Source organism: Lagopus muta, chromosome 1 (assembly GCF_023343835.1).
Source record: "Lagopus muta isolate bLagMut1 chromosome 1, bLagMut1 primary, whole genome shotgun sequence".
Classification (NCBI taxonomy): Eukaryota; Metazoa; Chordata; class Aves; order Galliformes; family Phasianidae; genus Lagopus; species Lagopus muta.
In genome coordinates this window covers 40,686,603-40,710,378 of record NC_064433.1, presented here as the reverse complement: position 1 = coordinate 40,710,378, position 23,776 = coordinate 40,686,603, and the positions used below count along the sequence as shown (strand labels likewise).

Genomic DNA, 23,776 nt, shown 5'->3' with positions numbered 1-23,776 from the left:
TTGACGTAGTTTGGTTTGTTTAGCATTAGGGATTAGTACATTAGTTTAAGAACCAATATATTATTTTAACAAGAGGAATCCATAAGTGATAGTTCTGAATCTTTCCATTTCAGTGAGCAGAGGATGTGGGTGAGCAGACTTGTTTTTCCTGAATAACTTTGCACTGGTGACAAAATAGAATATTTTTATGTTCTACCTCATTGATTTTGCCTCACAAGAAGTATTGGAGTCACAATAGAACACTTTTATCTTTAGCCTCAAAATGTGCAAGGACATTTTCCTTGGGTTCCACAGACATTGTTTTTAAAAAGTGGATCACTGTTGCCTAATAGGCAATGGAAATCTTCCAAACTGGGGAAAAGTTAATGAAAATGAGTCAAAGGTTTCAATTAATAAGCTGATGGTGAGAAAAGGGGAAGTATGTGGCCATGTGACTACCCTAAATACCACTGAGAGTGGCCATAGCGACATTAGCGCATATCTATGAGACCCTGAAAAAGAATGAGTATGTATGCCAGTGTACTGCATCTTAACTGTATAAATGTAGAAACTGAACTCTGAGAACGTGTGCTTATTTGTCAAGATGCCCGGTCCACAAGGCAAGGAATAAAGGAATGCTGCTTTCTAACATCACAGTGGAGTTATAGTTTTCTTCCCGGATTTCAGATGATGCTATATGTGCCAAAAACATGGTGCTGTTGAAGTCAATGGAAAACTGCCATTCAGTTCCGCAAGGCCTTATAAACTTTTCAAATCTTTTTTCATTTTTGTAGGACCTGACTCGTGGAGTTCTGTCATTTTGTAAAAAAGTATACTCCAGTTTTTCTTAATGGAATTATTCAAAGACATTATGACTGCAGTGAGTAATTTCAAATTAAGAGCTAGCGAGTGGGGAAAAAAAAAAATATGTTTCTGCATGTACATACATTTTAGCAAATCCTATTATGTTAGTGATTTTTTGTTCACAAGACCTGAACAGAGAGATAATTATATTATTCTGCTGGATGAACTTCTGAGTTGTCTTGAGTTGCCTACTAGAAATCCCACTAGATACAATAGTCACATCTTTGTAAAAGAACAGTTCCATTTCTCTTCACCATCTTTCTAACCACTGATTATATATGTGTATGTTCAATTGTGGGCACATTTTATTTTGACCTTCATCCATACCAGGACTGAAACAAATATCTTAAACTTAGTCAAAACATACATACTCTCTGAAGATAAGCAAAATCCTTCTCATTTCAAAACTACATCTTACCTTTTTTTTGTCAGATATTCAATTTCCTAAAGCACCAATAGCAAGATCTTGCTATGAAAAGCTGTTGTTATTTGGAAGACATACATTTTGGCACCTTTCTTGCCAGCACACATGAGATCTACAGTTCTTTGGTTTTGAGTGAGAACAGCAGTAATGTGATAGTAGCAAGAGGTAGCAGGTCTGATATATTTAATTCTAGTTAACAGATATTTGCCTGACATCTTCCTACTCCAAAGCCATGGGAGGTTCACAATGGGAAAGAGGAAAGCCATATCTATTTAGGGTTATGAAATTACTAAAAATTTACTTTTTTAGAAGAGTGACCTGGAAAGAGAATGTAATAGGGCAATGAACAGCTGGAACACTGCAGACCAGAAATACTTTAGCAGGATGGATATATTCAAATTCTTAGAACATGTTGAGATTCACTGAAGAAGACCGAAAAATCTGGCTGCTGAAATTTTGAATTAGACTGTCTGCAGTGAGAAGAAAAACAATGCTGGTGGAGGGAGGTGCCTTTCTACTAGAAAAAAAAACAGTGATACTATTTATGTCTTGCTTGCAGAAAAGGCAAAGTATCCCATGTGAGTCCAAGGAATGAATTACAAACCAATTAGCATCATCTCAGCCCCAGCAAAAATCATGAAGCAGTTACTCATAGGTTCCATCCCAAATACATGAAGGATAGGAAGGGTATCTGGATTGGTCAGCACACATTTACAAAGGGTTTGACCAACACAAAACTTTCTGTAATAAAATAAGTTTATTACGTGGATAGGAGGAGACTGTTGTACATTATCTACATCATTGTTAAGTAAAGCTTTTGACACCATCTTTAACAGCATTCTTATTTGTAAGCTGAGAAATTACAGACCTTGCTCTGGAATAATGCACTGTGAGGTGGTTTGAAAATTGACCGGACTGCCAGGCACAAGTAGCAGTAGTCATCAGCTTGATGTTTGGGTGACAGCCAGCAGCAATCACAGTGTTTTAGAAGTTGCTGTGTCCCATTTATATTCAACATCATCAGCCACTTGGACTCTGACACAGAGTGTATCCACAGGCAAATCTATAGATAACTCTAAACTAAGGGTAATTTTTAGCAAAATGAATGACAGATTTTTCAGTCCAGGGAGATTTGGAAAATTTTGAGTACTGGGACAACCATAATCTCCTGAACTTTTTGAACACAAAGTTCAAAGTCAACAGCAAAAACCTTTGTGATACTGCAGATATTATCCCGGGTTTCTGATATCCAAATCAAAGCTTTTTCAAGTCTAATGTATATAAGATCTTATGCTATCAAAATAGTGAATGTTACATCCCAAAATAAGAAAATGTAAGTTATTTTAGATTTAATTTTTTTTTACAGAAATGCGATTTTTTTTTTTTTTATGTTGCTCATACACTGAACCTAGTAAATGGTTTAAGGCTTTAAAGCTACTCTCTAAACTCTACAATTTTCAGAAGTTTTAAAGGAAAAGATAGAATTTTCAGTCTTTCTTTCCTCATTACGTGAATAAAGATGAATTGGCCGCTTCATCAAGTGAGTAATAATAAAGAAATTGCAAAAATATTTTTTTTTTACCTAACAACATTATTGAGTTCATTTTTACATATAAAATGTATGGAATTTAAAATCATTGAGTAAAGATAATTTGTCATCTTTTAGGATTGTATGAAGTAGGACATAAAACAACAAACCAGAACGCAGATTTTGCGCCAGGTAGCTAAAAGTATGAAGACACAGCCTATTCTTTTTCTAAAGGGCTGAATCTAGTAATTTAAATGAACCCTGGTACACCCTGATGTCATCAAATTTGCCCAAAACTATATGGTATGTGTTGTATAAATCTACTGTTTTGTTTCATGTTTGCAGATAAAAAGTCTGCTCTATTTTGGACGACTGTTATAGTAGATGGATTTGCTCCATTTCAGATAACTTCTTATCTTGGAGAGAGCAAGCACCAAGCTGCCCATGCTAATAGGAAGAGAAGAGACACCACCAGCTCAAGCTAGGCAAAGAGCCTACTGGCATGCCAGCACACTTCTGTTTGCCAAAACTCACTTCAGTAACTTTAGTTTACATCTATTTTTCTGGACAGAAGTGCATCACAAGATGTGCAGTAGTGTTTATATGACTTTCTATACACTGTGTAGAACTAGGGTGCAGCAAATCTTTTCAAATTTACACGTACCATTTTATGTAATACCTTGGATACATTTCTGGCAAAAAGGCAAATAATGCAAATAGAAAAACAAATCTCAGTCATTTGTGTGAAGCCTTACATTTGTTTCCCAAAAATACAGCTGGGATGGGAGTGTTTCCAGGGGTTTTGGCAAATTCTGGCTGTTACTGAAATTTCTAAGTACAGTAATAAAGAATATTTGAAACTGAAGACTGGCAGAGTGATTGCTTTTCTCTTTAGCTTCTCGAGGATGTGATCAGAAATGACTTTTTAAAGCAGCTGCAGTTAAAGCTCTGTGTTGTTACTTCAGTGTCTCCATAAAGTAACAAGATTATAATAGTCTGTCAAATTTCATTCCCCTGGTCCTTGATGCAATTTGCTTGCATTCACTTCTTTAAGACACAAAGTGGAATGAGAATTATTGAAATTTGAACCTAACGTCAGTGCCAGATGAATATTCAGGAGCCATATGACTAGGGCATGATCAAATTTGAACCGATTCTGCTGACTTCCACAGACTTTGAAACAGCGATATCCATACAGCTAGGAAATTTGATCTGTGTAAGCAATAATGGAGTCCAAGAAGACTGACCTACAGGCTGGCGTTGCTGACCTTTCTAAGTCCAACAGATGTGCTTTCCTGATAAGGAGAAAATACATGACTTTTCTACTATAAATGATTCTGAAAAGACAAAGTGATATTTGAAAATTAATGAAGAACGTATGATAAGTAATTGTTAACTCCTTGGATTTTGCCTCACCTTTCCTGAGAAGCTTCACACTATTTATTTTTGAAAATTCAGAAGATCATGATATATTTCCAAAGACCTTCTCACCTTCACAACAAAAGCTGTGAAAAGAATTTCTGGAGTTGAACTAACGCAAATGTCTGCTGAGATAAATGAAAAGTATTGTGTTGACTGAACAGGGTGCTGCTCAGGATCATCCTGGCTTGCATCAGAAATGGTTTTGCCAGCAGGAACAGGGAAATGATTGCCGCCCTGTACTCAGCTCTGGTGAGGCTGCACCTTCAAATACTGTGTCCAGTTTTGGGCCCCTCACTGCAAGAAAGACATTGAGGCCCTGGAGCGGTTCAAAGAAGGGCAACAAAGCTGGTGAGGTGTCTGGAGTACAGGCCTTACAAGGAGCAGCTGAAGGAGCTGGGATTGTTCAATCTGGAGAAGAGAAGGCTCAGGGGAGACCTTACTGCGCTCTATAACTGCCTGAAGTGAGGTTGTAGTGAGCTTTGGGTCGGCCTCTTCTCTTGTGTAACAAGTGATAGGACTTGAGGGAATGGCTTCAAAATGTGCCGGGGGAGATTCAGGCTGGACGTTAGGAAATACTGCTTTTCTGAAAGAGTGGTCAGGCAGTGGAATGGGCTGCCCAGGGAGGTGGTGGAGTCACCGACCCTGGAGGTGTTCAAGAATGTTTGGACGTTGTGTCGATGGACATGGTTTAGTGAGAACTAGTGGTGACGGATGGTTGGACTGGGTGATGCTGTGGGTCTTTTCCAACCTTGGTGATTCTATGATTCTATCAGTAAACATTTAGTTGTTCTTAAATGCCTGTTTTTCATGCCAATGATTGTTTCTGTTTATTCTCATTCCAATCCTTGAACATAATTCATGAAAATAGTATTTCAAGTAATCATCTCCTCATTTAGTACCTGTGAAATGCAACGTATAATCTGAAAGCATCCTTAGTTCAGTGAGGATTTTACTTAAGCTGTAAAATGGACTTGACAGAAAATATACAGAAGGTCATCATTTTTTCTCAATTTAGGAATATTAATTTCATAGCTCATGTTTTTTTTTCACATATAACTTGTAGGAAGAAAGTGAAAGGGTCAAATTGCTAATTGTTCCAGAGAAGAATTTAAGTCAGGAACAAGAAAATTGATTATGTGCAAATAGTAAATACATGTAATGAAAATACTTCAAATGGAATAGCAAATCAGAATGTTAATTGTGCACATTTTGCCCAGAGAGGTTGTAGATGATACCTCCTTGGACACATTCAAGACTAAGTAGGGCAGGGCTTAGAGCAGTCTAGTTGGTCTACTGGGTTATATCTACAGGGTTGGTGCCTGGCTATAGCAGGTGGTTGGAACTAGATGATCCTAAAGGTCCCCTCCAACCCAAACCATTTAATGATTCTATGATTCCATGTCAAGAGCTTCACTGCCTGGAGAAAGCTTCTCACAGTTCCTCTGTACAAGTTATTTTATTTTGGAAAAAAAAAAAGCTTCTCAAAACCACTAAGCAGTAGTAACAATAATATATAAATGATAAGATTTTTCATTTTATTAGAATATTTAACAAATCATTGCCCCAGTGGTTGCCACTATACTTTAAGCTGTCAGTAATCCTTACCATTATAGTGAAAGAAAAGTTGTTCTCCGAAGTTTGATGTACATTCTTATATATTTATTTATTGTTCCAAGTTTACTCTATTTAAAAATTACACATTAACCTCCATTAATAGAACTGACACAATGCTTTGATACCCAATAGTTAGCAAATGTCTCTTGTAACTTATTAAACCACTTGCAAAACAGGTGATTCTCAGAAAGGAGGTAAATCAACACTACCACCTGATCTGGCTTAGCTAAGCCAGTGTGCCAAAACACTAGTCCATTGCAACATAATTTTAAATACACAAAAAAAGATTTGGAAATCAGCCAGCTAATTTCCTGAGGAACTGTAGGAGTGAAGAAATCTTCTGTATTTTCAAATACACTTATAAAATGTAATGTCTCCCTCTAGAATACCCTACAGCACCAAGCCTCCTCAAAAAAACCTATGTAGGTTGTATTTTATTTTTGTAAAAAAAAAAAAAAAAGAGAAAAAAGGAAAAGAAAAAAAAAGCAAAAAAGTTCTAACTGTGCTGGATCATTTTATCCACCATAGTTTGTCTTTTTCACCACTGCAGCATTGTAACTTTCTCATCAATAACTAGGGATTTGATAAATAAGGTTAAAGGCGAAACAGCTCCTAATTCCATGAATCATTTACTGCTAATATAGCAATGTACAAGACTCTATTAATTCCAAAAAATATTCAGGTAGTTTTTGGATGCTCTTTTGAAAGTATTTTTCTTCTTAGTGTTTAACAGTTGGGAACAATTTTCCCCAATCCAACTTTTGGTCCAGTCTTTTCAAGGTGTGTTAGGACTGATTTATCTTCACAAATCTGCTATGCTCTTATATTTGAAAAGTTGCTGTTTATTCATCTAAAATGAATAAAACAAACAGCAAACATTTTTGTTGTTACCACCCTTTGTTTGGTAAGTTGTGCTAAGATGATTTCTGAGATTCCTCTTATTCTGATTTCTGTGGCATGTTTCCTTTGTTCATCTTCTCTGACCTTCTTGGCTTGCTTACCTCTGTTCCTTTTGTATATGTTTTACCTGAGACAGCAGTGACTGATGTTTCCCTGCTGAGTTACTTCCTCTGTCATTAGGTAGCTCTCTCTGTTGTTTGTTTTTTCTTTGTTTGTTTGTTTGTTTTTTTTCCCTTGCTCATAGCATTGAAAAAGAGAAAGAATTTGTTATGCTCTTTTTGTTAAGGCTGGTCTTAAAATCTAGTACAACCATGAAATCATGGTGGTTACCATGTTATTTGTAATATTCGTAAACTGAGGTTTGATTCCATTATTGTTATGATTTGGAATATTTTCTATATTTGCAGTCATGTTCATTTCCAAAGTTAATGACAACTGTTAGATTTTATTTGAATTCCAGTGTAGATGGATTTACTCATTGTTGAGAGGATTTAGATAAAGAACAAACTATTGCAATTCTGTAGAAATACGTTTGTTGCCTGGTAGTCTTTGGCACACACAATCACTGGAAAACAATATTTTAGTCAATGTTATTTAGATAAATACCAGGGAGATATATGACAGCACATCCTCTTGTAAAACTTACTATGAAGGAACTGGTGCATGCAGAAAGGACAGAGAAAGAGCATTACACACACAAGTACATCTGGGAAAGAAAGAAACAAACTGCTTTGTAGTGTTTTGAGGTTTTTTGTTTGTTTGTTTATTGACTGATAGCAACAGGATAACCAACAAGTAGGAAAAGAAGCTGTGTTTATCTGTTTGGTTAGGTTGTTTTTTTCTCCATCATTCTGAATTTGATGAGTGTACTGGTAAGAAACATCATCTAATTTTATTCCTTATTGCGGTGGGTTTATTTTATTAGTTTGCTTTGTTTGGTTGTTGTTCTTTTTTTCATATATAGTGATATGTTGAATTCCAATGCTTATTGAAAATAGAAAACATTTCCTCCTAAATGTATTTAATTTTTGGTCTAACATCTTCCAATACTTTTTGTACAAAAAGCATGATAGGCAGAAACTCAGCAACCCATTACATTCTGTCCATCAATAGTTACTTCTCAAAATTTTACTGGCAACACTTTATTGCAGTGCTGTGGTGTTATGTAGCATAGAATACATTCTGGATTTTCACATGCATTTTTAATAAGAGCAGCAGTTATTTACAGCTATTCAAAGCTTGTAGATTTCTCCCAGATTTTCCTATCCAAACATCCAGTCCTCATGGTAATGACTACTTCCCTTCACTACAGAATTTACAGAATTAAGACATAGTTTTTTTCAGTGACTAGTACTAGAGACAACACAAGAAACTATTTCCCAGTTTGTTTTTAATTCAATACTGTGTGATATCACTTATTTTTCTGATTTCATCCAAATTAATATATGCTCGTGTATATTCCAAGATATAAAATTTTGCACTTATATTCATTTTTTATTTAGATCTACTTTCTACCTCTTGATATTCATGGAACTTTCTCCAAAACTTGGAAAGACCCACAAAGTCAATTATTTATCTCTTTTAAGTAGGAGATTACCTCTTTATGTTGAACCAATTATTTCAGGCTAAGAGAATAACTTAAAAGTTCAAACTTTGTTTTCAAAGCAACCTCAAAATATAGTCATAATTCAAGCTTCCCTGTAACATAAGCAGAGGCAAGAATCAGCTCCTCCTGTTAGCAATTTTTTCCATAACATTACATTAGGAGCTCAAAAGTACAGGTGGAAAAAGTTCCATCTAAACATTAGGAGGAACTTTTTACTATGAAGGTGGCTGAGCACTGTAAGCATTTGCACAGAGAAGTTATACTGTACTTTTCTTGGAGATAATCAAAAGCTGTCTGGACATGGTCCTGGTCAACCTAATCAAGAGGGAGAGGTGAACCAAATGATCTCTAGAGGCCCCTTCCAACTTCAACTATGATATGATTCTGTAACTCTGTGAAGAAAAATTATTTATCCCTTCAAACATTCAATTCCTAATCTTCTAGGTCCACTGTCTTTTTAGTCTGATCTGCATTTCTTGTTGACACTTGATTTTTTTTTTTTTAAATTGGACCAGTATTATTAAGACATTTCAGTCCATATTGGATGCCTTGTCTCCATCTCTATGTTTTCACCTATGATGTTTATGTTTCATCTATACTATTGTGTATAGATGCCTATATCTTACAGTTGATATTTGTGTTGTTGTTGATGATGTTGTTGTTTTTCACTTTTTTTTTTTACTAGCTTTATTATATTCACTCTAAATAATGATGAAAACTGTAATAGTAGTCTGGTCCAGGCCTATGGAAACAGATATAACACCCAATGTTAAATAAAAATGCTTTATTGACAATTAAGTATTAGATCAATCAGCAAATTATCCTTAATTGGTTGAGTGTATGACTTGCTTGATCAAAGGATAGCATATCTTAATCACGGAATCACAGAATGGCTTGGGTTGGAAGGGACCTCAAGGATCATGAATCTCCAACCCCCCTGCCACAGGCAGGGCCACCAACCTCCCCATTTAATGCTAGACCAGGCTGCCCAGGGTCCATGCAACCTGGCTTTGAACACCTCCAGGGATGGGCCCATCCACAACCTCTCTGGGCAGCCTGTGCCAGCAACTCACCACTCTCTCTGTAAAGAACTTCCCCTTGACATCCAACCTAAATCTTCCCTCAACTTAAAACCATTTTCGCTTATCCTGCAGTTATCAACACTTTCAAAGAGTTGATTCCCCTGCTCTTTGTAGGCTCCCTTTAGGTACTGAAAGGCTGCAATGAGGTCACCCCACAGCCTTCTTTTCTCCAGGCTGTAAAAGCCCAGCTCCCTCAGCCTGTCCTCAAGCATGACCTTCCCTGGTGAAGCTGTGCTGGCTGTCTCGGATCACATGCTCATTCCTCATGTGATCAAGCATGTTATCCAGGATGATCTGTTCCATCGTCTTCTCAGGCACAGAGGTGAGACTCACTGGCCTGTAGTTCCCGGGGTCTTCCTTGCTCCCTTTCTTGTAAATGGGAGTGATGTGACCCTTCCTCCAGTCATCCAGGACCTCACCTGACAGCCATCACTTTTCAAGTATGATGGAGAGCGGCTCAGCAACCACCTCAGCCAGCTCCTTCAGAAACCTGGGATGCACGCCATCCAGCCCCTCACTTGTACACATTCAGACTCATGAGGCGGTCTCGTACCTGCTCTGTCCTCACAGCGGGGGGGGATTTACCACCCCAGTGCCCACCTAGAGATTTAGGGATGCAGGGACTGGAATCCTGGCCGCCAGTGAAGACAGAGGCAAAGAACTCATTCAGTACCTCAAGCATTCTCTTTGTCCGTTGAAGCCTTTTACATTTACCAAAGGAGGTACACTTGCTTTGACCTGTCTCTTCTGGCCAGTGTACTTGTAGAAAGTCTTCCTATTGTTTTTCATGTCCCTCGCCAAGTTCAGTTCCACCTGCACTTTAGCTTTCCTGATCCCATGTCTGCAAGTCCGGATGGCATCCCTGTATTCTTCCCAGGTGATATGCCTTTGTTTCCAGAGCTTGTACGCACCTTTCTTCACCCTCAGCATGCCCAGTAGGTCCTTACCGAGCCACACCAGCTTCCTACCTCCTCTACCCGCTTTCTTATTCAGAGGGACAGAGAGCTTTTGTGCTCTCAGGAAGCCAGCTCTCCTCAACATCTTTGTTTTTAAAGACAGCATCTGAAGGGATCTTGCCTAACAGTCCATTGAACAGCTTAAAGTTCGCTTTTCCAAAGTTCAGGGTCCTGACGGATAATAATTAAAAGTTGTTGATCCTCTTAATCGAAATGTAATATAATAGTAATAGTAATTTCTCAACAGTATGTAGACACAATAATAATTTTTACCCAAAATTTACCTATTCACTAAAGCATATAATCTAAAAAGTGAGATCTGTTTGTCAAATCTTAATAACCTTAAATACAAAAAATACTGTTCTACCATATGGATTCTTAGCTAGCTCTTTAAAAACACTTGGTATCATGAACTTCAAGACCTCTTGATTTAGAATATGTATCTTGTCAGTAGTGAGGAAATAGCCGACTGGGCAAGTGTGATGGCTGGCCGCATAGCATCACCAAACATGGACAGCTAGAGTAAAATAATAGTAACTTTTATTCTATTGTTTGTGGATTTCTTCTGTTAGTGATTAATAAAAACAAGCCTATAGTCACCAAATTTAGGGTGATTAAAAAAGGAAATATATTTCCAGCTTTTTTTCTTTTTTTAGAGAAACACAGATTGAGAGACTATTGTATGGAGAGCTATATCATTGATATTGCAGAAATTAAAACAGCAAATACAGAAGGAACACTATCTCTGATCAACGAGAATGTAGAAGCATTTCTGATTGCATTTGCAATAATCTGGTTAAATATATTTATGGGATAAAATCTAATGAAAAATAAACTGGAGGAAATCAGAATCTGTTTATAGAGATGTTAGAGGGAGAATAAAGGACTAATTGAATCACATGTATAATTAACAGGATTTTCCTGTAGTCTATGTTGTTCCTTTTTTTCCTTTTTTTTTTTTTTTTTCTCTGTTGTAGTTTAGACTGAATAGTCACAGCTGTCTCTTCTTTTAATAAAAAATAGAGAAGGAGATTTTCTAGAAGCATAATGCCTGACAACAGTGATTTTTGGCTACGTATATATATAGGTGGCATGCTATTTCTATAAGCACTCTCATAAAATCTTAAGGGATTTAAAGACAGAGTGATCTGAAGCAGCTGCATGTGTTGTTGCTTCTTTGGTATTTCAATCTTTGGATTGTTTAGATTTATTCAGTTTTGACTGAATTGTTAAATAGTACTTTTAGTTTTGAGAAACAAACTTGGCTGGAAGGCATGATTGGTCAGCTCTGTTATCTTCTTCCCTTGATCTTTGTTTAATTAGATGAGTCCCAGAATCATCTCACCACTTCTTCATTTTCATGTTTCTTCTCTGTTTAAGTGTTGTCAACAAATGAATATGAAAATGTAAACTATTCCCTTTTTTTGGAACATTACATCAAATAAAGTGCAATCACAGTCTATGTTTCCATTAATATAAAATATATACATATGTTTTTTTAAACAACTATTTGAGAATTATTTTCTTAAAGGTTAATGGTAAAAAGGGATTTAGTTTTCCCTTGAAGCTGGATACCACAGATATAATTAAACACGACCAAGCAGAAAATAAGAACACCTCAGTTCACAAGAATGGCTTAGGTTGGAAGACACCATTAAATCATCTAGTTCCAAACCCCTGTGATAGGCAGGGACACCTCCCTCTAGACCGGGTTGCTTACAGTCCCATCCAGCCTGGCTTCAATGTCTCCAGTGGGTAGAGTCATTCACAACCACTCTGGACAACCTGTTCAAGTGTCTCACCACCCCCACAGTAAAGAATTTCCTCCTAATATCTAGCCTAAATCTACCCTCTTTCAGTTTAAAGCTATTTTCCCTTGTCCTGTCACTACATGTCTTCCTAAAAAGTCCCTCTCCAGCTTTGCTGTAGGCACACTTCAGATACTGAAGGCTTCTATAAGGTGAGCCCAGAGCCTTATCTTCTCCTGGCCAAGGACTCTCAGTCCTTCAGCTTGTCCCTGTACAGGACAAACTCTCAGATCATCTTTGTGGCCCTCCTCTGGACCTTCTCCAACAGCTCAACGTCCTTTTTGTGTTGCAGGCTGCAGAAATGAACACGGAACTTCACAAGGGGTCTCATGAGAGTAGAGTAGAGGAGCAGAATCATGTAACTTGACCTGCTGGTCATGCTTCTCTTGATGCAGCCCTGGATCCAAATACAGTTGGCTTTCTGGGCTGCAAGCACACATTGCTGGCTCACACTGACTCTTTCATCAGCCAGTACCCCTCAAGTCTTTCTTCTTATGGCTGTTCTCAAGCCATTCTCTGCCAAGGCTATATTTGTGCTTGGGATTGCCTTGACCCAGGTGCAGGACTTTGCACTGGGCCTTGTCAAATTTCATGTGATTATCAAGTAGAATTCGACTGTACAGCAGAAAATATTAGATTTCAAAAATTCAAACATGTTCTGGAAGCTTCTTTTGTACATATATGCTAAAAGTTATATACTAACACAGTCAGAACATTGGAATAAAAAGATGCTAGCTAACCACACTACATGTAAGTTTTACACTCAGCTGGAGCATAAGACATTAAACAATTTCTTGCAAATTGAGAAGTTGCTTTCACGATGAATTGCATTGTACCAGCCTTACTCTCAGATTCAGAAAGAGCACAAATTGAATGCAAATTATTTTTAGAAACCACATTAGTCTGTCTATTCTCAGGGCTCTATTTACAAGTATATTCTGAAGTATTTTATTTTACGCACTAAAATATCACCTACTTTGTCTCCCCTGACAGTATTCCTCCCTGACTGGATTCAGAAAGATAGCATAAAGGAAGTGTAATATGAGAAATGCATAGTAATTTCAACAAATAACAGATGTTTTACTCTCCTATGCTTACTGGGTGACTTGAGCAATGAGTCTTTGTTCCATTATAATAATTACATGAAATGAAATTAACTTTCAATGTATAGTGTACCTGGAATCCAAACTTTAGTAGCAGATTGATCCCAAGAGCTGAATGAGAAAAGGAACAGAAAAAGCGGGGGGGGGGGGGGGAAGGAAGAAAAAAAAAAGAAAAAAAAAGAAGAAAAAGAACACTTTATTAGATACAATTCAGATTTGTGCATTGTTTTCCTTGGGAAATCAAGTATTCCACCAGTTTTACTATGTTCACTAACATTCATTTCATATCATCATTGCAGATTTCATTTCTATAAATTTGCACAAGGCCAATTTATTAATTAAATATTAAATATTTTTACTTCTTGCTTTGCCCAATTCTCATATATTTCACATAATTATGCATTCATCAAGATTGCATTTCCAAGGCTTAGAGGTAAATATGAGTTAATCTGAGATAGATAATGCACTGTTTGGATTGTTGATTCTTTTCAATCTGTCAGGTAGCAATATTTTAACCAATAAATTAAGTAGAACCATATACACTGATACACCTAAAATAAGGCAGTGCGTGAAATATTAAATATAATGCACAACACATTTCTCATATTTCTTTCTTATCCTTCTTTGGAAACTAGTCCAAGATATGTCTTACACTCTTGGCATTTTTGTAACTGATACCTCATATTTATTGCATTTTTTGAGAAGGTTCTTGGTTACCAGTTTCTGCATCCACCAGAATTTCCATAATATCCCCTCATGGTAAATTATGCCAGCTTGGATTACCTGGTGGATGTTTTCACTTGCACCCTATCTTCGAGAAAGATTTTGTTTCTGCTATACATGTTTTCTCTTCTTTCGATTCAAGATCAGCCCCAGATACTCATCTCGAAACTTAAATATAATCCTCAAAGCATTTCTAGGTCAACTAAGTGACTTCTATTGAGGAGGGTCTGCAGCATTTTTAGATACCTGTATTCTCCTCCAGAATGTCAGATTTTACAGACATAACAAATACATCCTAGTTTCCCAACTAGTATTGACATGGGATAAAATTTTCAAGCTTACCTGTACCTAGTGAGCCCTATACCCATCTGATTATACAGGACTGTATAAAAGTATCCTTGTTTAGTTTGAATATATTTCAGCAGTAGCACAGTAACACAGTAATCCACCAGTACTAGTAGTATAGGAGCCCACCTGGATTTATACTTTTCATTTCAAAACAGAATTAGCCTAAATATAATGTTTTTTAATGCAGTTATGGATCTGCCCATTGGCTCATTGAGAAATAACTCAGTGACTTCCACACATCATGGCACAGACATATCTAATGACTATGCCTAATACAGAAAATAAAGAGTCTAATAACCAAGAAGTTATTTCTTGGTCTAAACACATAACTAGGTTTAAATGAAAAATTTAGAGTCCCTTCTACATGTATTTTCTGATTCCATAATAATAAAAACAATATCTAATTGTAATAAATAAATACAATATAATAAAACTAAATATTAAATCAATTGAATAAATCATGATACTGTGACGAATAAAAAAAGTATACCAATACTTACTGAAATGCTTATTCTCAGACAATGTTAACTACAACACCAAATAAAATCATGAAAAAGCTCTCAAGCAAGATGGACTTTGCAAAAGCTTTTACTGGGGAAAGTAAAGCTGAAATAACAAGAGTTTGATTAATAAAACTGTAGCCAAATCCTTCTATATGAGTAATTCAAGCATGAAATTATAAAGAAGTATTTCTTCTGATAAAAGGAACAGAATTTAACAATAAAGATTTAGAACTTGTCCCAGAATAGAATACCCCTGAAGTTTCCTTAGCTAGAATAACAGACAGGGACCAATTCAAGCCTCCAATCTGAAAAAGGACCGGAATATGCTAAGAAACAGAAGCAACTTCTAAAAACAGGTACGTTGATATATGTGTCTTTGAAGTCTACTATTAAGATAGACATTTTTTGAAGAAACACAGATATTCCCTGATAACATCATTAACTCTACCCTACTCTTGTAAAGAGCTGTATTTTCTTGAGTCAGAAGTTCTGTTAAGAAACTACATAATCTGGCTAAATATTCTGCAGCTACAGCCAATCCATGACAGGTAAGCTTCAGTTTTATTCATGACTGAAGTCATGATTTGAGATCTCCCTTCAAGAAATACCAGAATAGATAAGCTCCATTTGCCTATGGCATGTACATACCACCTGGTCTGAACAATCATCAGATATAATGTACCATAATTTAATAATTCACTTCTATTGGTAAATGAATCTAATGCATCTTTAGCAAACTGGATTTTTCCAGAAAATGAAGATGGTATCCCTTAAATACTCTGTTTTTATTTGGATAGTTCTACCAAGTAGGAAATGTAATAATTCACTCTTCTAGATTCTTAAGGACAGCAAACTGCAGGTTTGAAAAGTCAAGTATTTAAAAAGAGGAGCTAAGTACTTACATTCCAAGTAGCACTAAAGTATACTAATTTCGTGAAAGATTGAGGCACATCCACAAAAATCTATGCAGAGCAAAAGGATGATGCAACATATAGGACATTATTATTAACAACATGATATGAAATGGACTTACATAGAATGTATAAAAAGCCTTCATTTTATAATTGTGTCTTTCATGTTAATTTTCAAAAAGGAGAACTTTTCATGTATCGGTCTAGACTCCTTCCTTTTTTACGAAAGCTAGTGACATAAGTGTCCCCCGAGTGAACACATATTTTCTTTCTAGATTGATGGTTCTGAGCTCATTCATCTTTGTCTGTAGTATATTATCTGAAGTACACAGCTGCCACCAGACTTGACCATCTGTTCTTGTTCAGTAGAGCTGCACCAATAATGTCAATGTATTTAAGGAATTTACATCCTTCCATTTAAAACAAGAGAGAAGAATAAAAAGAAATAAAGGAGCAATTTAAGTTATTAAAGACTGGAGTTTTCAGAAAGAAAATTTTCAGCAAAGCTATAATACATTCTCCTTTCTCTGTCAACATTTTGTTTAAATTTCAAGATTTGTTCTTTATTATTTTACTTTGGTTAGCTTGTGTTCATGAGTTGTTCTTTTTTCATTTAAAAGATAAACAAAAATACATTTATGATATAAGTCCTGCATATTTTTAGTTTAAAATATTAATTCTCCTTAGTTCTCAGAAATATAGGGCATCAGCATGAGATAGGCTGTATGGTTTCTGAAGATTTGCTTACAGAATAATCTCTTCTGATAAATGTATTACGTTTATATTCAAGACATGTAATTTTAAAGGCATGCCAACAGAAAGACAGCAAGACAAAGACATAGGCAGAAGGAAAAAGAGCCAATCTTATAACATATGATGAAGTTCTAGAAGTTTTGAAAATTCTGCTTTAAACAAAAACTAGCTTTCTAAATACTCTTTGGGGTAGTTTTTGTTTTGTTTTGTTTTGTTTTTCTTTCACTGTGATACTTTTTAATAATGGATCCTTCTGGGGCTGCATCTTCACAGTTGTGCGTCTATTCCTTTCATAAAAAATAAGGCATTTTATATAAATAAGGCAAATTATATGTGCAAAACTACTAAATGACTCACCAAAGAGACTATTCATATTTGGTGCCTCATCTATGTCACAGGTATACAACCAGCAACTGAGAAGCACATCACTCTGCAAAAATCAAGTCATTAAATTTGTTGGTTTATTTATAAAGGGAGTGTGAGAATAATGCAGTTCCATGGAGACTTGCAGTTATGTAATAACTAGTATACATGGAATAGTGAAAAGGATGTATGAGTGTTCACTCCTTAAAAAAATCAAGGACATTCTCTTTCATTAATGGATTTAAATGTGAAGTAAAGTTTTTTCATTTCTATGAGCATCTAATTCTGACGAATTCTGCCTATAGTCAAACCCTGTCTATTTGGGTGTTGACACACAGAGCAATAACAGGTGTTGTATATGTGAGTAATTCAAAAGAGGCATGACATCTGGGTAACTCAAAACATGTTGCTTCTATTTTCTTCTCAATGAATTTAATAAGATGTTGAATTATATAAGTAGAAATGGATTTTGTTGACTGCAAAGTCCCTATTTCAAATCCAAGTTGTCGGCTATGCTTGGTCATTTAATTCAAGGAAGGAAGTAAGGGTACTGGAACTAATCTGGGACATTTCTTTATCTCTCTGCAAATTTCTGAAGATAGAATGGGATTATTAAGCAATATAAAATAATAAAATCTTTCAATTTAAATTTAAAGAGGAAGTGCATTAGTTATCAGATCACTTTTTTAAGTGGAAGAGAAAGCCAATCACTAAAATCAGAATATTGAATTCAGAATATCCCAAATCCAAATAACAGATCTCCTCTATGTGAAAGAGATAATCTGAGAGAGCCTATCAAATATGACAATGTAATTAGAAACTACTCATTTATTGTCAAAGAACACACTCTAGGAAGTCCCTAGAGTTCATATTGCATCATAAGTACTACACCTGTCCATGTGAAACAGAGAATTCCCCTTAGCCTATAATAATGTTATTAGAAATCAAAATTGTATTGTTCACTGTTTTAACAGGAAGAAGTAAATTTAAGTGAGAGACTACAAAAATATATATATATATATATGAATCCATAGGAATAATGTTTAACTGTTCATTTTAAAATATTATTATAATCCTTACAAATAAATTTAATTAAGAAATTAAGAAAAGGCCAGGTTGCATGGAGATTTGAGCAACCTGATCTAGTGGTAGATGTCTGCATATGACAGGTTGGAATTTAATGATTAAGCACCTTCCAACACAAACTATTCTATGATTCTATGATAGACTGATTTACATTAAAATGTCTTCATAAGAAGCTGCTACAGGAACGTGTTTACCAAAAAATTTTGTTTTTCTCTACCTTATACAGATTAGGATAATTGAAATCTAGAGGCACTGTGACAGTATTTTATTTCAATCTTTGTATGGGAACTGCTGAATCATGGTTTGAACCTCTGATTGACCACCTGAGGCAAGCAATGAGTCAGCCACGGGAGCACAGGTGAAGGTAATTCACCTGTACTACCAGAAGGGGGTGGAGCCTGGCTCCATCTCTCCTAGATCCCATTTAAGTGCTGACTGCCACTGAGGAAGGATCTCTTCCTGGAGATTGCTCCTTATGGAGTTTGTTGTGAGCCTACAATGTAGGTAAGTATTTTTCATTTATTATTTTTCCACTGTGATAATCCTGCTTAGCCTGACCTCTGTACGCTTATTGATTGTAGAATCCTCAATGCACTTTGGTTTCTGCACTGTAATGAGATCAAGTTATGGACTATTTAGATCGGGTTCCATATTTTCCTAAACAATATATTAGTATTACACATAGTCCAAAGCAACAGGAGAGTCTAGATCATTCTAGTTTGGGAACTTTTATGCTGCTGATATGAAATGTATTTGAAAATAAGAAGAAATGTCTAGATCCAATCAGAGTGGCAAACTTGTATATATGTTATATTTGACATGCATTGACAGTTTTATGTAGTTTCTGCATTCAATAACATCTTGGTGTGTTGGCTTACAAAATTCTTATCACATTTTTCACTATAAGTCTCAGTACACTGCAAGGTATCATCACACAGTAAGTGCTTTATGCAAAAAGCAGGTATTCCGTAATTGCTTGAGGGCAGTGCCTCTTCATTATATTGGCCCATGATGTCAGGGGTGGATGTTGGTGGTACAGCAGTAGAGGCTAAAACTTCACACTGACATTCTACTATGTTTTATTGCCATACAACAGACAGCAGTCAAGAGGCAACCTGACGAAATGGCATGGAAGTTCCTATGAAACAACTGCATGTGGTTGAATTTCTCCATGCATAAAAAATAGCGCCCACTGACATTCATCAACACTTGCTGAATATTTATGGAGACCCAACAGTAGATGTGAGCGTAGTGAGGTGGTGGATGGTGCATTTCAGCATTGGTGACAGCAACGTGAAACACAGCCGTGCACAGCTGTCACAACATGAAGAGTTTTGTGGTCAAGGTCATCCATATGAATTGGTGGATTATTACCAGGGAACTGTGTACGAAGCTGAATATTGGCTTCAAAGCATTAGACTTGATAGTTGTAATGTTGGAGTATTACAGCTTGGTTCTGGTGGGTCACACAAATGCACACAGGAAAATAAATAACATTGTATGCAAGTTGGTCAGGATCTATGGAAACAATATGAGGCTGAAGGTGACAGTTTCCTGCATCATGACCAGTGACAAGATATGGTGTCACCACTATGAGTTGGAGTCAAGCAGTTCAGGAGTAGCAACATATGATTTCCCTGTCAGAAAAAAAAACTCGAGGTACAACTCACAGCAAGTAAGGCAATGTGTACTCTCTTTTGGGATAGGACAGGAGTGATCCTTCTGCTTTCCTGGAACCTAAATGAACCATTATCTCTGACTACTACATAATGATTCTGACTAAGCGACTCTAACTAAGTTGAAGGTTCAAACTTCCAGAGTCAGGTCACAGAAAAAGACAACCTTTCTCTAGAAGCATAATAATGCCAGGTCCTGTACTACTCCAAAGAGCATGGAGCACATTGCCAATCTTGGCTGGACTGTCTGAGCCTGCCTACCATATAGCCTGAATGTGGCTCCTCATGACTTTCATCTGTTTGGGCTGATGAAATATGGGCTACATGGACAACATTTTACTAGCAACAATACTGTCATAGCAGCTGTGAAACAGTGAGTCACCTCTACTGCTGCCGATTTTTACAAGTGTGACATAAAGTCCCATGTTCATTGCTGTCAAAAATGCAGAGCTAACGGTGATGACTATATTGAAAAATACTGTTTTATAGCTGAGAATTTTCTTAATCAAACACTGTTATTGTGTTTGTTGTATCTGCTTATTCCCATGGAAATAATTAGGAAGATTTACTTTCAGAGTGGTCTTATTCCATGCTTTATTTTCTATGTAAAAACAACTGTCAAGAATATATTTGTTTTATTATTTATTTGTTATCCTCTTTGTATTGTATTCAGGGAGACTTTTAGTGATAAAAATTGTAAAGCTTTTTGCAAAATATATATTGAAAGTTTTGTACTATCTCAGTACCCAAGAGATTTCTAAAAAACCTTTTTTTTGATAAATTTCAAGTAATGATGCAAGAAACAAATAGACCTGAATAAACATATTTGTTTTAGTCCTCACAATGGACAACAGTGGACAACTTCACTATGCTTTTTTCTTTTCAAATTGAAGCTAATAATGAGCTCAGATATTGCTGAAACATTAAATCTCCTAAGAACACGAACTGTGAAAACACAGTGTTTAGGATTCTGTTGTCGCTGCGTAACATCTAAAACAATAACTTGTTTTTACTTATAGAATCATTAGTCAGTTTCCCTGAAGTGCAGTTTGTAGTAGTTCATCAATTCCCGGGGATATTCAAAGACATTTAGCATTGTGCATGATGACTCATATTTCTAGATCAACAAATTGAATCAATCAATCATAATAACTAGAATGGCACTATTAAATACTGCACATTAATCTCTGAAAAATCAGCTTCTTATATTCCCCTTTTCTGTTCTGTTACAGAAATGGTTGCAACATCTGTATAGCATCAAAACACTATTCATGAGTTTCAAAAGAATTAATTTTTTAGAAAGAAGGTGCTTCTAACGATAGTATTTCTCATTTGTCTGCTTACTTGTGCTTTCTTATGCTAGGAGCAGCAAAGCAATGCTTTTCCTCTCTGCCTTAATGGTTTTAACAGTCTTTGCTGTCATGTTTGAAGCTCTTAGATTTTACTATGGGATTGATAACCTGGTGTTTTAGTGGCAGAATTTTTTATTTGCTCTTGATTGCAAGCTTTATGGTTCTAAGTGAGCTTATAAGTTTGGGGAAGCAAATTACACAGGCTTGACGGCATTTAAACTGTTGTGAAAAGCTCACTGTAAGTACTTATAAGAAATGTACTGAGATCTTCTGGGTAACTTATAATGTATGAGGGAGGTCTTAATTTCTCAGGTGAAGGTAAAGATCGCAGAAATGGAATGACTGTCAACAAGGTGATTCACTTTGTAAGCTGCTGTTAATGATATAAAATATTTCATGTTTGTTTAACTTGCATTATTTGGAAAACATTGATTCTACTCTAGCTGAATTGATTCTTCTAGCTGAAGATCAGCTTCAGGAGAATAAGTGAGAACAGAGTTTTACCTTTTGATAATAAAGAATTGGAATGAGCAGCCTGAAACTTTTAAAGCTTCTTGCTATTGATTGCATGTTCCAGCTCTACGAATATTTCTTGCAGTAGATAATTTTTTCTCCTTTTGAACTACAAATCATTTGCTTCCATTTCTGTAATGTTTCACTGATTATATGTTTTTGCTTCAAAAGTTGCATGTAAATAAACCCTCAGAAAATGAACAAAGGTCTGAGGAAAACAAAACTAAAAGGTTGTATGAGTCAAGATTTGCGCACTGTACAACCAATACATAAGTTGATTTTCCTGTCTGGGGAAAAGGAAAAAAACAACTAAAGTTTCTTTCAGTTTAATTAGTAAGACAGAAAAAGACTAAGAGAGAAGCTGAGGAAAAATAAGTAAATGGGAAGTCAGTACTTTAATTTCACAAAACTCAGCCTGGAAAGTATGGGCTGATGTCAATGATTTATGCACTGGTTCGACATGGCTCTGTCACTAATGGGCCAGGCTGGGGGGGATCCACGGACCCATGCCCTGATAAAGGGAAAGGGGGAGAAAGGTAAAGGGTAGAGAGGTGGGCCTAAAAAAATAAAAATAAAAAAATAATAATTAAAAAAAAAAAAAGCAGCCACAACGATCTGAGGAGGGTTTACTAAGTATGATATCGGGATGCAAGACAACACAATATAATACCGTATACTTGGAATTGAAGCTAATAAATCAAATAAGATGAGAGATTGTCCAAAAACTGAAGGCCTTACTCTAATGCTGAAGGCAAGATGACTAGGGAGCATGCACTGCAGATGAGCAGAAAGGGAAAAGAGGACATCTCATGACCACAAACAGTTTTATCTTTCCTTCTGAACAGTAAATGGAAACAGAACAGAGTGAAAAGTCCTCTGAGATATGTAGTTCTTTTCTTCTAAGAAGGAAGTACCCAGAAATATCAACAGCCCATAGAACTGGAGCATTAACTTCCAGTACACTACATGATGTTATAATGTGAAATACTAATAACAGAAATCATAAAACCATGACAGCTGAAAATGTATTGTAAAGGTACAATAAATGAAGCTTTATTCATTCATGATGAAAATATTTCAAAAATATGAAGGACTGTCCTTTACTCTGTCACTGAAACTTGATTGTATGCAGATATAAAAATATGCAATAAATCTGCACGGTGAGATCTCCTTAACAATAAGTAAGTTTGTACATGTTATGCTTTTACTTTGGACTGTAAGTTCTTCTTGTAGAGAGCCAGAACTTTTACAGAGCATAAAATATCAAATCTTAACTGACAGATACCTACTGCAATGATATGGAGCTAGTCACTAATGACAGCATATCTTTCAGCTAGGGAAAGTGTTTATCAAAAGCAAAAGGTTTCAAAACATACTGTCAAAACTACCAAATTAAATTATCTTTCTATTATAACAAAAATCTACTGAAGGTTAAGTCATCACTACAGCTCTAAACTCTTCTTTCTAAGGGAGTTGTCATAAAACAGTGTGAAAGAGAATTCAAAGATGTGTTAAAGCACATCACTCTACCTTTCACTCAGACAAGCACTTTTAGTAAGTGTTTTCATTTTACTTTTTTAACTATCTGTGGCTTTTTGAATTTCATTTGAAGTTCAGATCCTAAAAAAGGTAGCAGCTATCATTTCTTATGTAGAATTGTACACAACACTTTAGTTTTCTATAATGTTTTTACTTTGAAAGTACTTATCATTACTATGTTATGGGTTGGAAGGGATCTCAAGAGATCATCAAGTCCAACACTCCTGGTACCCTTCGATAGGTCACAAAGGTATGAGTCTAGCCAGGTCTTGAATGTCTCCATAGAAGGAGACTCCACAACGTCTCTGGGCAGCTACTTCCAGTCTTCCATCACCCTTACTATAACGAAGCTATTCTGTATGTTGGTGTGGAACTTCCGGTGTTCATGTTTTAGGTTATTACTCCTTGTAATATTGCTATGCACCATTGAGAAGAGCCTGACCTCATCCCTTTGCCTCCTACCACCCTTTTGATATTTATAAACATCTATCCCCCTCAGTCTTCTTCTCCCCAGACTGAAGAGACCCAGGTATTCAGCCTTTCTTCATATGAAAGATGCTCCAGTGCCTTTATTGTCTTTGTGGCCCTCCACTGGACTTCTCCTTTTTTGGACTGGGGAGACCAAAACTAGACACAGTATTCTCGCCAGGGCAGAGTAGAGTGGGAGAATCACCTCCCTTGACCTGCTAGCCATGCTTTTTCATGCATTCCAGACATTGTTGG

At 36.1% G+C, this 23,776-nt stretch overlaps 1 long non-coding RNA gene across 1 annotated transcript; it reads left to right on the top strand.

Annotated features, from left to right (window-relative positions):
- Positions 1-18,432: 18,432 nt before the first annotated feature.
- Positions 18,433-20,524, top strand: LOC125685625 (uncharacterized). The gene is made up of 2 exons (XR_007373491.1): positions 18,433-18,477; positions 19,070-20,524. It is a non-coding gene; the product is annotated as an uncharacterized LOC125685625 (long non-coding RNA).
- The last annotated feature ends 3,252 nt before the right edge of the window (positions 20,525-23,776 follow it).